Source organism: Scyliorhinus torazame, chromosome 1, assembly GCF_047496885.1.
Source record: "Scyliorhinus torazame isolate Kashiwa2021f chromosome 1, sScyTor2.1, whole genome shotgun sequence".
Taxonomy (NCBI): Eukaryota; Metazoa; Chordata; class Chondrichthyes; order Carcharhiniformes; family Scyliorhinidae; genus Scyliorhinus; species Scyliorhinus torazame.
Genome location: NC_092707.1, coordinates 167,594,528 through 167,607,151, shown reverse-complemented (window position 1 = coordinate 167,607,151; position 12,624 = coordinate 167,594,528). Strand labels below are relative to the sequence as shown.

At 48.9% G+C, this 12,624-nt stretch overlaps 1 protein-coding gene and 1 long non-coding RNA gene across 3 annotated transcripts in view; one reads left to right on the top strand and one right to left on the bottom strand.

Annotated features, from left to right (window-relative positions):
* The window catches only part of LOC140416342 (calcipressin-3-like), a 353,570-nt gene that overhangs the window by 161,139 nt on the left and 179,807 nt on the right, over nt 1-12,624 (top strand). The gene's annotated exons all lie outside the window — the stretch shown is intronic.
* LOC140416378 (uncharacterized) overlaps nt 3,701-12,624 on the bottom strand; it is a 49,775-nt gene continuing 40,851 nt past the window's right edge. The window contains exons 3-4 of the long non-coding RNA XR_011944776.1: nt 5,392-5,556; nt 3,701-3,870 (exon numbers count right to left, since the gene is read on the bottom strand). This is a non-coding gene — a long non-coding RNA (uncharacterized lncRNA). The remainder of the gene's footprint in view (nt 3,871-5,391; nt 5,557-12,624) is intronic.

Below are 12,624 nucleotides of genomic sequence, written 5' to 3'. Positions count from 1 at the left end.
CATCATTTTCCCTGAGAATTCTTGTGATATTTTTCAAGAAACGTATTCAGGTGAACCTTGTTTTTTTATTTCACAGCTGGCCAGAATTCAGTCACATTCAGTTAACATTTACTATCTCGGTTTTAACTTTAATGGCAGGACAATGATTGCAAGAATGCAAGATATCAATCTAAGTTGCCTCACAACAACTTCCATTGCATCTTTAATGTAATAAAACACTCCAAGTTGCTCTGCAGGAGCATTACAATATAAAGTATGACTCAGCCATCGTAAGTTGGATAACCAAAAGCTTGGTCAGAGGAGTAAGTTGTAAGGAGTCTCTTAAAAGAGGGAAGTGAGGTTGAGAGGCAGGGAGATGTAGTCCAGCGTTTAGTCCCGAGGTAACAGAAGACATAACCACCAATGGTAAAACCAGTAAAATTGAGCATGCATGAGAGGCCAGAACTCGAGGAATGCAGATATTTCAGAGGCTTGTGGGACTGCAGGAGATTGCAGAGATGGTGATGGTGAGGCCATGGAGGGATTTGAAAACAAGCATGAGAATTTTAAAATCAAGACAATGCTTGGCCAGGAGCTAACATAGGGTAGGACCACAGCTGCCTTCTTGAACTGCTGCAGTCCATGTGGTGTAGGTACACCCACAGTGCCGTTAGGGAGGGTGTTCCATGGTTTGACGCAATGACAGTGAAGGAACGTCAATATATTTCCAAGTCAGGATGGTGGGTGACTTGGAGGGGAATTTCCAGGTGATGGTTTTCTCAGGTATTTGCTGCCCTGGTCCTTCTAGATGGTAATGGTTGTAACTTTGGAAGCTGCTGTCTAAGGAAACTGGTGGCTTCCAGCAGTGCATCTTGTCGAACGTACACACTGCTGCCACTGTGCGTCGGTTGAGGAGGGAGTGAATGTTTGTGGATGGGGTGAAAATCAATCGTGGTCAAGCCATGAGTTTTGTTGGAGCTGCATTCATCCAAGCAAATGGAAAGTATTCCATATACTCCTGACTTGTGCCTTGGAGATTTTGAACAAGCTTTAGGGAGTCAGGGGCTGAGTTGCATGCTGCAGGATGCATCACTTCTGACCTGCTCTTTTGCCATGGCATTTATATGGCTAATCCAGTTCAGTTTCAAGTTAATGGTCAACCCCAAGGATCTTGATACTGGAGGGTTAGTCATGGTAATGCCACTGAATGTCAAAGGACAATGATTAGATTCTCACTTGTTGGCGATGGTCATCTCCTAGCACGTATGTTACATGCCACTTGTCAGTCCAAGTCTTGCTGCATTTGGGCATGGACTGAATGGTGCTGAGCATTGTGCAATCACCGGTGAACATCCACTGGTGCAACCATCACTGTGCAGCACAGCATAGGTAGCATAATGATTAGCACAGTTGCTTCACAGCTCCAGGGTCCCAAGTTCGATTCCCGGCTTGGGTCCATGTCTGTGTGGAGGCTGCACGTTCTCTCCATGTGTGCGCGGGTTTCCTCTGGGTGCTCCGGCTTCCTCCCATAGGTTAGGTGGATTGCCTGTTCTAAATTGCCCTTAGTGTCCAAAAAGGTTAGGTGGGGTTACTGGGTTACGGGGATAAAGGGGGATAGGATGGAGGTGTGGGACTTAGGTAGGGTGTTCTTTCCAAGGGCTGGTGCAGATACGATGGGGTGAATGGCCTCCTTCTGCACTGTAAATTCTATGATTCTAGCATCGGCAAACATCACCACTTCTGACCTTATGATGGAGGGAAAGTCATTGATTAAGCAGCTGAAGATGGTTGGGCCTAGGACACTACCCCAAGGAACTCCATGCAATGGTGTCCTGGAACTGAGATGATTGACCTCCAACAATTGCAACCATCTTCCATTGTGCTAGATATGACTCCAACTAACAGACACAGGTGCCGCATGATAGCACAGCTGATGGCTCCTTCCATCACTTTACTCATGATTGATGGTGTGGTAATCGACAGGGTTGGATTTGTCCTGCTTTCTGTGTGCAGGACATACCTGGTCAATTTTCCACAATGCTGGGTAGGTGCCAGTGTTGTAGCTGTAGTGGAAGAGCTTGGCTAGGAGCACAACATGTTTTCAGTACCATTGCTGAAATATTGTCAGGGCCTATACCCTTTGCAGTATTTAGTGCCTTCAGCTATTTTTTTTAATGTCACATGAAGTGAATAATTTTGGCTGAAGATTGACATCTCTGATGCTGGGGACCTCTCGAGGAGGCCTAGATGGATCATCAACTCTACATATCTGGTTGATTGTTGTGAATGCTTCCACATATCTTTTGCACTGATAAGCTTGACTCCACCATCATTAATGATGGGGATGTTTATGGAGTCTCTTCCTCTAGTGTATTGTTTAATTGTCCACCACCATTTGGTTCTGGATATGGCAGGATGCAGAACTTAGATATGATCTATTCATTGTATGATGGCTTAGCTCTTATCACTTGATGTTATGCTGTTTGGCATGCAAGTAGTGCTGTGTTGTAGCTTCACCAAGTTGACACCTCATTTTCAGGTATGCTTGGCATTGGTCCTGGCATGTCCTCCTCACCCTTCATTGAAGTAGGATTGCTCTCCTGTCTTGGTGGTGATAGTAGAATAGGGGATCTGCAGGGCCATGAGATACAGATTGTGATTGTGTATAATTCTGCTGCTGCGTATGGCCCAAAACACCTTATGGATGCCCACTTTCTAGATGCTAGATCTGTTTGAAATGTATCCCATGTAGCACAATGGTAGTGCCACACAACACAGTTGAGGGTGTCCTCAATGTGAAGACAGGACTTTTTCTTCACAAGGACTGTGCGATGGCCACTCCTACCGATACTGTCATGGACAGATGCATCGATGGTAAGCAGGTTGGTGAAGATGAGGTGAAGAATGTTTTTCCCTCTTGTTGGTTCCTTCACCACCTGCTGCAGACCCAGTCTCACAATTATGTCCTTTTGGACTCAGCCACCTCGGTCTGTAGTGGTGCTACCGAGATACTCTTGGTGACGGACATTGAAGTCAACCACCCTTATCACTCTCTGTGCTTCCTCCAAGTGGTGTACAACATGAGGTAGTACTGATTCATCAACTGTGCAGGGTGGGTGAGGGGGGGGGGGGGGGGGGCAATAGGTGGTTATCAGCAGGTTTCCTTGCCCATGTTTGATCTGATGCTATGAGATGTAATGCATACTGGAGCCGATATTGAAGACTCCCAGGACAACTCCTGACTGACTGTATGCTACTTTGTTAACACCTCTGCTGGATCTGTCCTGCTGGTGGAACAGAACATACTCAGGGATGGTGATGGTGGTGTCTGGGACATTGTAGTATGATTCCGTGACTGTGTCAGTTTGTAGCTTGACTAGTCTGAGCGACAGCTCTCACAATTATGTTACAAGCCCCCAGCTGTGTGTAGGGAGGACTTTGCAGGGCGGCCAGGACTGAGTTTGCCGTTGTCTTTTCCGGTGTCTAGGTCTATGCCAGGTTGGCTGTTCAGTTTCATTCCTTTTAGAATTTTTAGCGGTCTGACACAACAGAGTGGCTTGCTGGGCCATTTCAGAGGGCATTTAAGAGTCAACGATATTGCTGTGGATCTGGAGTGGATATGTAGGCCAGACCAGGTAAGGATGGCTGATTTCCTTCCATAAAGTACTTTACTGAGCCAGGTGGGCTTTTATGAAAATCAACGATGGTTTTATGATCATCATTAGACTTTTAAATTCTATATTTTTATTAAATTCAAATTTTACCATGGTGGGATTCTAACCCAAGTGCCCAGAGCATTACCCTGAGTCTGGATTACAAGTGCAGCGATAATACCTTGATGACACCACATCTCCTTAATTCTGCTCGAAGCTATCAAATACGCTCAGCAACCTGCATTGAAAAATACAAGGAAATAGAATACTTAAGTAATAATGATTTTAATCAGTTTTTTCATTTAGTCCAGAACTTCTTCCCACTACACATGCCTGAGAGCATCTCCATTAGATCTCAACTCATTCATTCATTCATTACCATCCTGGGATCAGCCTGGGTCTCAGCATCTGTGGTGCCTCTCCTCCCTCCCCACCTCAGCATGTTCAGGTGGTTCCCTTCTTCCCTCCCTTCCCTCCTCCCAGTAGCCCAACCACCATACCCCCCCCCCCCCCCCACCCCCCACTGATGACACTCTCCTCTCCTTCCCCCTGTCTCTGGCTTATATCACCATTCCCAATCTCAGGATCTATACTTTCCACCCTCTCTCCCCCAAAGTATTGAAGTCTTGGGGGCTTTGGCCACATCACCAAACTGCTGGGCCTCATTATTAAAGTGCTGGACCTCACTCCCAAACACTCACCTCTACCCTCTGATGACTCTCTCCATCCCCTCCCTCACTCCCTAACAAATCTCACCAATCCCCCCCTCCCCCCCCCCCCAACCTGACATCTCCAGCCCAACACTTATCTTGCCCTTGCCACCATCACTGCTCAAACGCTGGAAGACTACAGCATAACCGCCCTCACTGTCACTCCGGTTCCAGCCAGGCCTGTAATCTGAATTCTCTGGAGGGAGACAGTGAGTTGGAGGGTTGAGGAAGGAGGTGCTGAGAGGGAGGATTCAGGAAGGAATTGACAAGTGGAAGGAGCAGTATCCTGAGGCGAAACTGCAAACGTGAGGATCAGGGGAGAGAAGTAGGATACAGAAGTGTTGCAGAGGGAGTTGAGAGCAGGAGGGTCAGGGACGGAAGTGAGGAGAAGGAAGATTGGAAAGGAAAGTGGAGAGTAGGAGGGTCATGGAGGGAAGTGCGGAGAAGGAAGGTTGGAAAGGAAAGTGAAGAGTAGGAGGGTCATGGAGGGAAGTGGAGAGCAGAAGGGTCGGCGATGCAAGTAGAGAGGAGGGGAGTCAGAGAGGGAAAAGGTGAGGACGTGGGCCAGGGAAGGAAGTTATAAGCAAGGTGGGAAGCAATGAAGAAGAGAGTTGGGGAGTGGGAGTGCTGGTGGGTGGGAGGCTCAGGGAACCGGATGCTTGGAAAAGTGGCAAGCAGGAGCTAAGTTGAAATAATTAGTCAGTTGCTCAGAGTTTTTAAGAAGAGTTTTGGGCCAGTTAATAACTAGTCATCCAGTCATTCTGCTGCAGCTGGTTTTGTAGAATTATTCAAGGAAGATTGAGCCCAAAGGTAATTGATACATTAAAAGGACATTTCTAAGGAGACCCCTAGTCTCCCCTCAGGGACCCTGGATAGGGAGACTCCCTCTATAGAGACTCCCGAAATAAGGTGAAACCCCCTAGAGACCCCCTGAATAGGGAGACCCCCTAAATAGGGGGACCTCCCCCACAGACCACCAAGAAAAGAGACCCCCATAAAAGAAACCTATCAAGAATCCACAGAAAAGAGAAACCTGTCTGGACACTCACCTGGGCAATACATCTGCTGGCTCAGATAGAGAAAACACCTCTGTTAGGAGCACCCAAGCGCTGACCCCGTTTTTACCCCTGTCGTCCGATTCTCTGCTGTATCAGGAACCCCACTACAAGCAGCGGGCACCAGAGAATTTTGCCCACTGTTACAAAGCCTCATAGCTAGAAAAAAGAGACCAAATTTTATTAGTTTCTGTAAGTGGCAAAATAAGTCAGGGTGACATGAGAGAAACATCTCTTACACAGCGAGTTGTTCTGATTTGGCAGGAAATGCTGGATGGTGGAAGTGCATTCAAAAGCATCTTTCAAAAAGAAATTGGAAAATTGTAGAGGAAGAATTTGCAGGGGAGTAAGTGTGACTAATTGGATAGTTCTTTCAAAAGGGCTGAATAAACACAATGGGTCAAATTGCCTTATGCAATGCTGTGTAAATTAGTGATCCTATATGAAGGGGAGCACCATAGTTAGCATGGATCACACTGAGATTTATTTCAAATGGAACAATGATGTGTTAGTTACATGCCAGTGAACAAATGAAATACAGAAAAGGTACACCTTCTAGATCCTAGGCTGGAGATTTCACTTCCAGGACCACTCTTAATCTCCTTAGGGCAGCTTGGGTGAGTCACCACCTCTGAGCACTGGCATCACTCCCATCCCTCATACCTATGGTTCCTGACTGCTGCTGAGCACAGGGTGATGGAGTTAGCCAGGGAGAGGGGAGAGAGGACGATTCCCCAGGCAGTGATAGACATGGGTCAATCAGGGAGCCCTTAATGCATGGTGATGTCCCTATAGCAGGTGAGTCCCCCTCTCTCCTAGACCACTCCTTCCCAAGATCTCACCATGTCTGGCAAAACACGTAGAAGGAACAGTAGAGCATGTATGTTTAAGAAGTTAGACACCAGTTAAGTTGGCATGGGTGCAGCATGGGTTTGAATTAGGGGTCATAAAGTGCATAGACACAATAAAATACATTTGCACTGAAATTTCGACTTGGCTTAATCCTCTGAAGGGTATGAGGGACGGGCTGTGCTGGATATAGAGGGTGTTTCTGGTGGGGGGTGTAAGGGGTTAGTGCTGTGGGGTGTGGGTGTTGGAGGATGGCACGGGATAGGGACCCCAGGACACTCTGATGTTCCACCTAGGCTCACCCTCAGAGGCGGCAGTAACAGGGCCAGGAATAGGACAACTTACCCATCATCGCTCACCATCCCCATTACCGCACTTTCCTCCCCCCCTCCCCCCCCCCCCCCCCAACCCCACCATCACAAACCCCACCTCCCCAGAGGATATATGAGCCTGTGAGATGGAATGACAGCAGACATGCAAGGATGACCCGAGCGGACATTGGAATATGATCCTGAAAATGTTCTTCCTCCTCCTATTCCAAAGCATGTTGTCCCCTCTCTGCTGCGCGATGTTGTGCAGGACGCAGCAGGCCACCACGATGTGCGAGACCTTATAGGGCTATATTGGAGAGCCCCATCAGAGCGTTCCAGGCATTTGAAGAACATCTTCAGGAAGCTGATGCACCGCTCAATGATGCTCCTGGTTGCTGCATTCCTGTTGCAACATTGTGATAGCGGTTCCCTGTCTCGGTCTGAGGCCTCTGGACTGGCATCATTATCCATGACCTGAGTGATGTATTATGTACTCTGGGATAACACAGGCTGCAACTCGATGCAGCTTTGACCAAAAGATACACCAGACTTTGAAGTAAGATCAATGTGATTTATTGAACCATTAGCACAGTTGTCTGTGAGTTCGACTCTCCTGCTGATCTTGCTATAGTAACTCAGTCTAACTAACCAGTCTGCTCTAAGGCACGTGGTGGGTGTGATGCTTCTGATCTGCCCCTGTCCTTCTAAGTGTCGCCTGTGGAAAGAGACAGAGCATGTGTGCCCTGTCCTTTTATATATGGTTTTGTAATGCCCCCTTGTGGTAGTGTCACCTCTGGGTGTCTTGACTGCCCATTGGTCGTGTCCTATTCTATGTGTTCATTAGATGTCTGCATGTCATGACATCTCCGGTGCTCCCTCTAGTGTTTACTTAGTTGTAGTGTATTTACATTAACCCCTTGTGTATTTACAGTGATGCATATCACCACATCCACCTTTTATCGTGTTACATATTTTCTGTACAATGTGAAAGAAAATTGAACAAAATAGGTAGATAAGTGATGACATGTACAAATCATGATGACAGTGATGATTATACGATACCAAATAATATTTATGAGTCCAAAGTTCATGAATTTATATGGTCGAGTGGCTTTCTTGTTTTGTTATTGAAGTGTCGATGTTGATATTGTCATTTCGTTGTGAACACCATCAGTGTCCCTGTGCTTAAGGAACCAAGAAGTCATCAGGAGGTGTTCAAATGGTCAAATCACTTTGTTGTTTGAGATGGACTCTTTTTTTTTCCGATGCTTGTGGTAGCGATTCGTGATGTCATCTTTCCTGTCTGACCTGGACTGGTGTCTGTGTTTACGGTATTGATGCCGTATGTCAGCTGCCTTGAAAGCTGGTCTGCTTATTTGTAGTATAGCAAACGTGAATGTGTAAGATGAGTTATCATGCCATGGTATGTCTGCACACTTGCCATTGTCTTGAGCTGTGCTGTCACAGTGTCCTGCATTTGCAGAGTTGTACCATGTCGTACCAGTCGTTGTTCCAGTATTGTTGGTTTTGTCGTGCTTGTTGTTGACATCGGTGCCTTTGGTACGCTTCTTGTTGTTGTCTGTGTTGTTTTTGTAGGTTTTGTTGTTGTGTTTGTTGCGCTCAATGACCATTCCGAGTGGAGAATTCGAGCCTTTCACAAAGTTACTTGTGTCAGTGTCCTTTGTGGCATCTGGTGTTTCATTGAGCGTGCCGTCTCTGATTCCTCGGCGCTCCCCGTCTGGAGTCATGTCCAGTTCACTTGAATCATCTTTGGCTTGTCGATTCTCCCCATCTGGAACTCTTTCTGGTTCACCTGAATCACCTTTGGTTTCTTGATGCTCCCCGTCTGGAGTCATTTCAGGTTCTTGTGGAGAGACTCGAATGGATGAGGTTTGAATTAATGTGGTGTCACTGGAGTCACTAGTAGCCTCACTTTGATTGTCGAGTGCCTCTACATACTAGCTGACATCTGTCAGTCTCGCTGAGATGCCGCACATCTTGGATGGGAATTGTGAAGCCTTTGTCACTTGTCGCACATACAGTGGGTAGACCTTCAGTGTCTTCTTGTTGGTTAGATGAGCTGGGTAGACTGTCAGAGTCTTCTTCTGGTGGCTCAAATAACCTGGGTAGACAGTCATAGTCTTTTTGTTGTTCGCGTGAGCGTGGTACACTGTCATAGTCATCTTGCTGTGCACTTGAGCATGGCAGACTTGCATCTTCTGCTGCTGGTTGCTCAGATAAGGTTGTTAGATCTTCATGGTCTTGTTCATGCAAGGACTGCGCTCTGGAGTCTTGCGTTGCTTCCATCATGGAGTCTGTCAACGAGCTCGCTGTGAAGGCTTGTATCGCTCTCTCTGTGGAGTCTGCATCGTTCCCTGTGAGGAGTCATGCAGTGGAGTCGATCTGTGCACTCTCAACAGATTTGTGCAGTGGTCTCGCTGTGGAGTCTTTCATAGCTTTCTGTGCGGAGTCGGGGCTCTTCATGGTGCGTGGACCACTCTCTGTGTGGAATCGGGGACTCTTCGTGGTGCGTGGACCACCCTCTGTGTGGAGTCGGGGCTCTTCATGGTGCGTGGACCACTCTCTGTGTGGAATCGGGGACTCTTCGTGGTGCGTGGACCACCCTCTGTGTGGAGTCGGGGCTCTTCATGGTGCGTGGACCACTCTCTGTGTGGAATCGGGGACTCTTCGTGGTGCGTGGACCACCCTCTGTGTGGAGTCGGGGACTCTTCATGGTGCGTGGACCACTCTTCGTGGTGCGTGGACCAGTGGTGTGGCATGAGGCCGCTCTCTGTGGGCTTGTACCTGTCTCTGTCTCTTGGCGTCAGGCCGCTCTCTGTGGGCTTGTACCGCTCTCTGTCTCTTGGCGTCAGGCCGCAGCAGAATCCTGGACTCATGGATCGGGATGTCGTCTATGCTGGGCTGAGGATCCTCAAATCCGAAGAACTCGTCCATGACTGTGTCGGATGGTTCAATGGACAACACATCACGTTGCGGTTCGGATTTGGTCCTGAGGTCGCCACGTCCAATGATGAAATCACCGTCTGAGTCGTAGTCTTCAAGGACTAAATCATCTCTTAATGCGGTGCTAACTTCTTGTTGGAGGGTACTTTCATCTACTGGTCGAAGTTCAGACATTGTGCTGTGTTTCCAGCTGAACGAATTGTGTTTTGTGGCTTTAAAACTGTTTTTCGCTATTTTCGGACATTTCCCCTTTACGTGGGCGGGTTCCGTGGCCTCTGACGTCATGATGCTTGTGACATAGAGCGTAGGAATGGATTGCGCATGCGCAGATCACTTTTCCTTTACTGTGCGCTCTTTGCGCAACTGCGCATGCGCGGCTTCTCGCACTTGCGCAAAACACTGTTTTGCCGGTTCGCGTCTTCTGGGGAACTGCACATGTGCGGCTCCTCGCGCAAGATGGCTGCCAATCAAAACTGCCGTTTGCCTCTGCTGCAAGCCTACCTTTGCCTCGTGGTGAGTATAGGCGCCAGTTTTACCGATTTCTTTTGTGTTTACCTCGCAGTAGGGGCTTTTCACAGTAACTTCATTTGAAGCCTACTTGTGACAATAAGTGATTTTCATTTCATTTCCGTCATTTTCAAACTTGTCCAGGACTGTCTGGAAGTCTCTCTTGTCCTGTCCTTTGGAGTACTTGAAGGAGTTGAAGATTTCTGTTGCACTTTCACCTGCAATAGTGAGAAGAAGATCTATCTTCTCAGCGTCGGCCACGCCATCTAGGTCAGATGCTACCATGTAGATCTCAAATCTCTGCTTGAATGCATGCCAGTTGGCACTGAGATTGCCGTGGTACCTGAGCTGCTGAGGAACCGGAATCTCGATTATCTTGCCTGGGTGCTTTGCTGGTAGTCACGGAGCTTGCTGAGTTGAACTATATGGATTCAACAGGCACTACTGGTACCATGATGTGTTATGTACTCTGGGATAACACAGGCTGCAACTCGATGCAGCTTTGACCAAAAGATACTCCAGACTTTGAAGTAAGTTCAATGTGATTTATTGAACCATTAGCACAGTTCTCTATGAGTTCGACTCTCCTGCTAATCTTGCTATAGTAACTCAGTCTAACTAACCAGTCTGCTCTAAGCCATGTGGTGGGTGTGAAGCTTCTGATCTCCCCCTGTCCTTCTCTCTAAGTGTCGCCTGTGGAAAAGAAAGAGCATATGTGCCCTCTCCTTTTATATATGGGTTTTGTAATGCCCCCTTGTGGTCGTGTCACCTCTGGGTGTCTTGACTGCCCATTGGTCGTGTCCTATTCTCTGTGTTCATTAGCTGTATGTCTGCATGTCATGACATCTCCGGTGCTCCCTCTAGTGTTTACTTAGTTGTAGTGTATTTACATTAACCCTTTGTGTATTTACAGTGATGCATATCACCGCACTGGGCAGATACCTTTTGTCGCCCAGGAGCCAAACCCTCACCCGAGGAAGCACCTTGAAGGTGCCGGGAACCGACGAGTGCACGTTGCCTGGATATTGGGTGCAGATGTGCATGCTGTGCAGTCGGTGGTCGCACACCAACTGCACATTCAGGGAGTGGAAGTCCTTCCTGTTGATGAAGGGCACCGCTTCATGAGCCGGTGCCCATAGGGGACCAAGTGTCCCATCTATTAGCCCATTGACGTGGGGCATGCCAGTGGTGGTGGTGAATCCCACAGCCCAGTCGTCCTGTTGGGCTTGGTCCTGACTGAAATTTATGTGGTCCGCTGTCCGGGTCTATTGGCCACCAATAACAGCACGGATGCACCTGTGTGCTGATGTCTGAGATATCCCTGAGAGGTCGTCGCTTGGCACCTGGAAAGATCCCGAGGCAGATTTAAGGGCGATCGACACCTTGGCGGCAACCGGGAGCTGGCGTCCTCCTCCATAACCCCACGGTTCCAGGTGCACCATCATCTGATACAGATGTTGCGCGGTCTCCCTGGTTAGCCGAAGCCTTCAGTGACATGCGCGGTCTGGCAGGTCCTCGAAGGACGGGTGCCGCCATTCTAAACGTGGCCTGATGCAGCTTCACACCTTCTCCTTGGCCTGTTGGATGCCCAGCACTCGACCCTCAGTGGTTGGCCCCTGCTCTTCTGGGGCAGGCTCCTGCTCTGCAGGGTCCTCACCGAACTGCGTCCGTATCTGCAGCCGCCGTGCATCCACAACGGCAGCTGCAGTCAGGTAGATAGGAATCATTCCTGGCTGTAGTCCAAAATTCATTCTCTGCAGGGGGGAAAAGAGAAGACACGTTACAAAGATACGTATTCCCATGCCCATCCAATTCCAACAGGCTAAACGGTCACCCCAAGTTGCACTTCAGCTCCACCCTCCACATACATTCCCCTGCCCTCCAAACCCACCCCTCAACCATCGCCCCCGATATATTGCCTACCACACTGCTACCACACTGCACCCCTGACCCTGCCAGTGAGCGTCACCGGGGAGCCTCTAACCTCACCACCCGTCCCTGTCGACAAGTAACGGTGACTGCAACAACCCGTGTCAGCAACAGGCTCTGCGGCCCCTGGCCTGTCTCCCCAGTGGGGTCACTGTGGATGTCCTCACTGGGTGGGCCACGTTATCCCGCCAGTAGGGTGGCACCTGTTGGTGCAGTGGAGAGGGTCATGGTGTGCCACCAATCGCCTCCATGCTTAGAGGCTTGTGTGCAGGCAGGTCCCACAGATGGGGTTGAGCGAGGGGGGTGGGCGTCTGCTGGGGACTTAGCTGCAGTGTGATGTGGGTCCTGGGTGTGACACACAGGTTGTGACAACCTGTCCGGGGTCAAGATGAATGGGAGCAGGTGGACAGGCAGGGCTTGGAGACAGCTAGTGGTCCTGCGGTGTGGGTGAGCTGATAGTGTAACTGTTGAGGCCTCTGCCCTGTGAGAGGCAGTGTGACAGGAAGGGTGCCAAACACCACGGAGCATGTGCCCTTTGTTTGAGATGAGCTGTGCTATTCCCCTGCTGACCCTGCAGTGGAGCTGTGTTTCTGATGAGTGCACTGAGTGGCAGCACCTGGTGTGCCACTGATTGAGCTTGGCCACGCCCATCCAATTGATGGGTCAG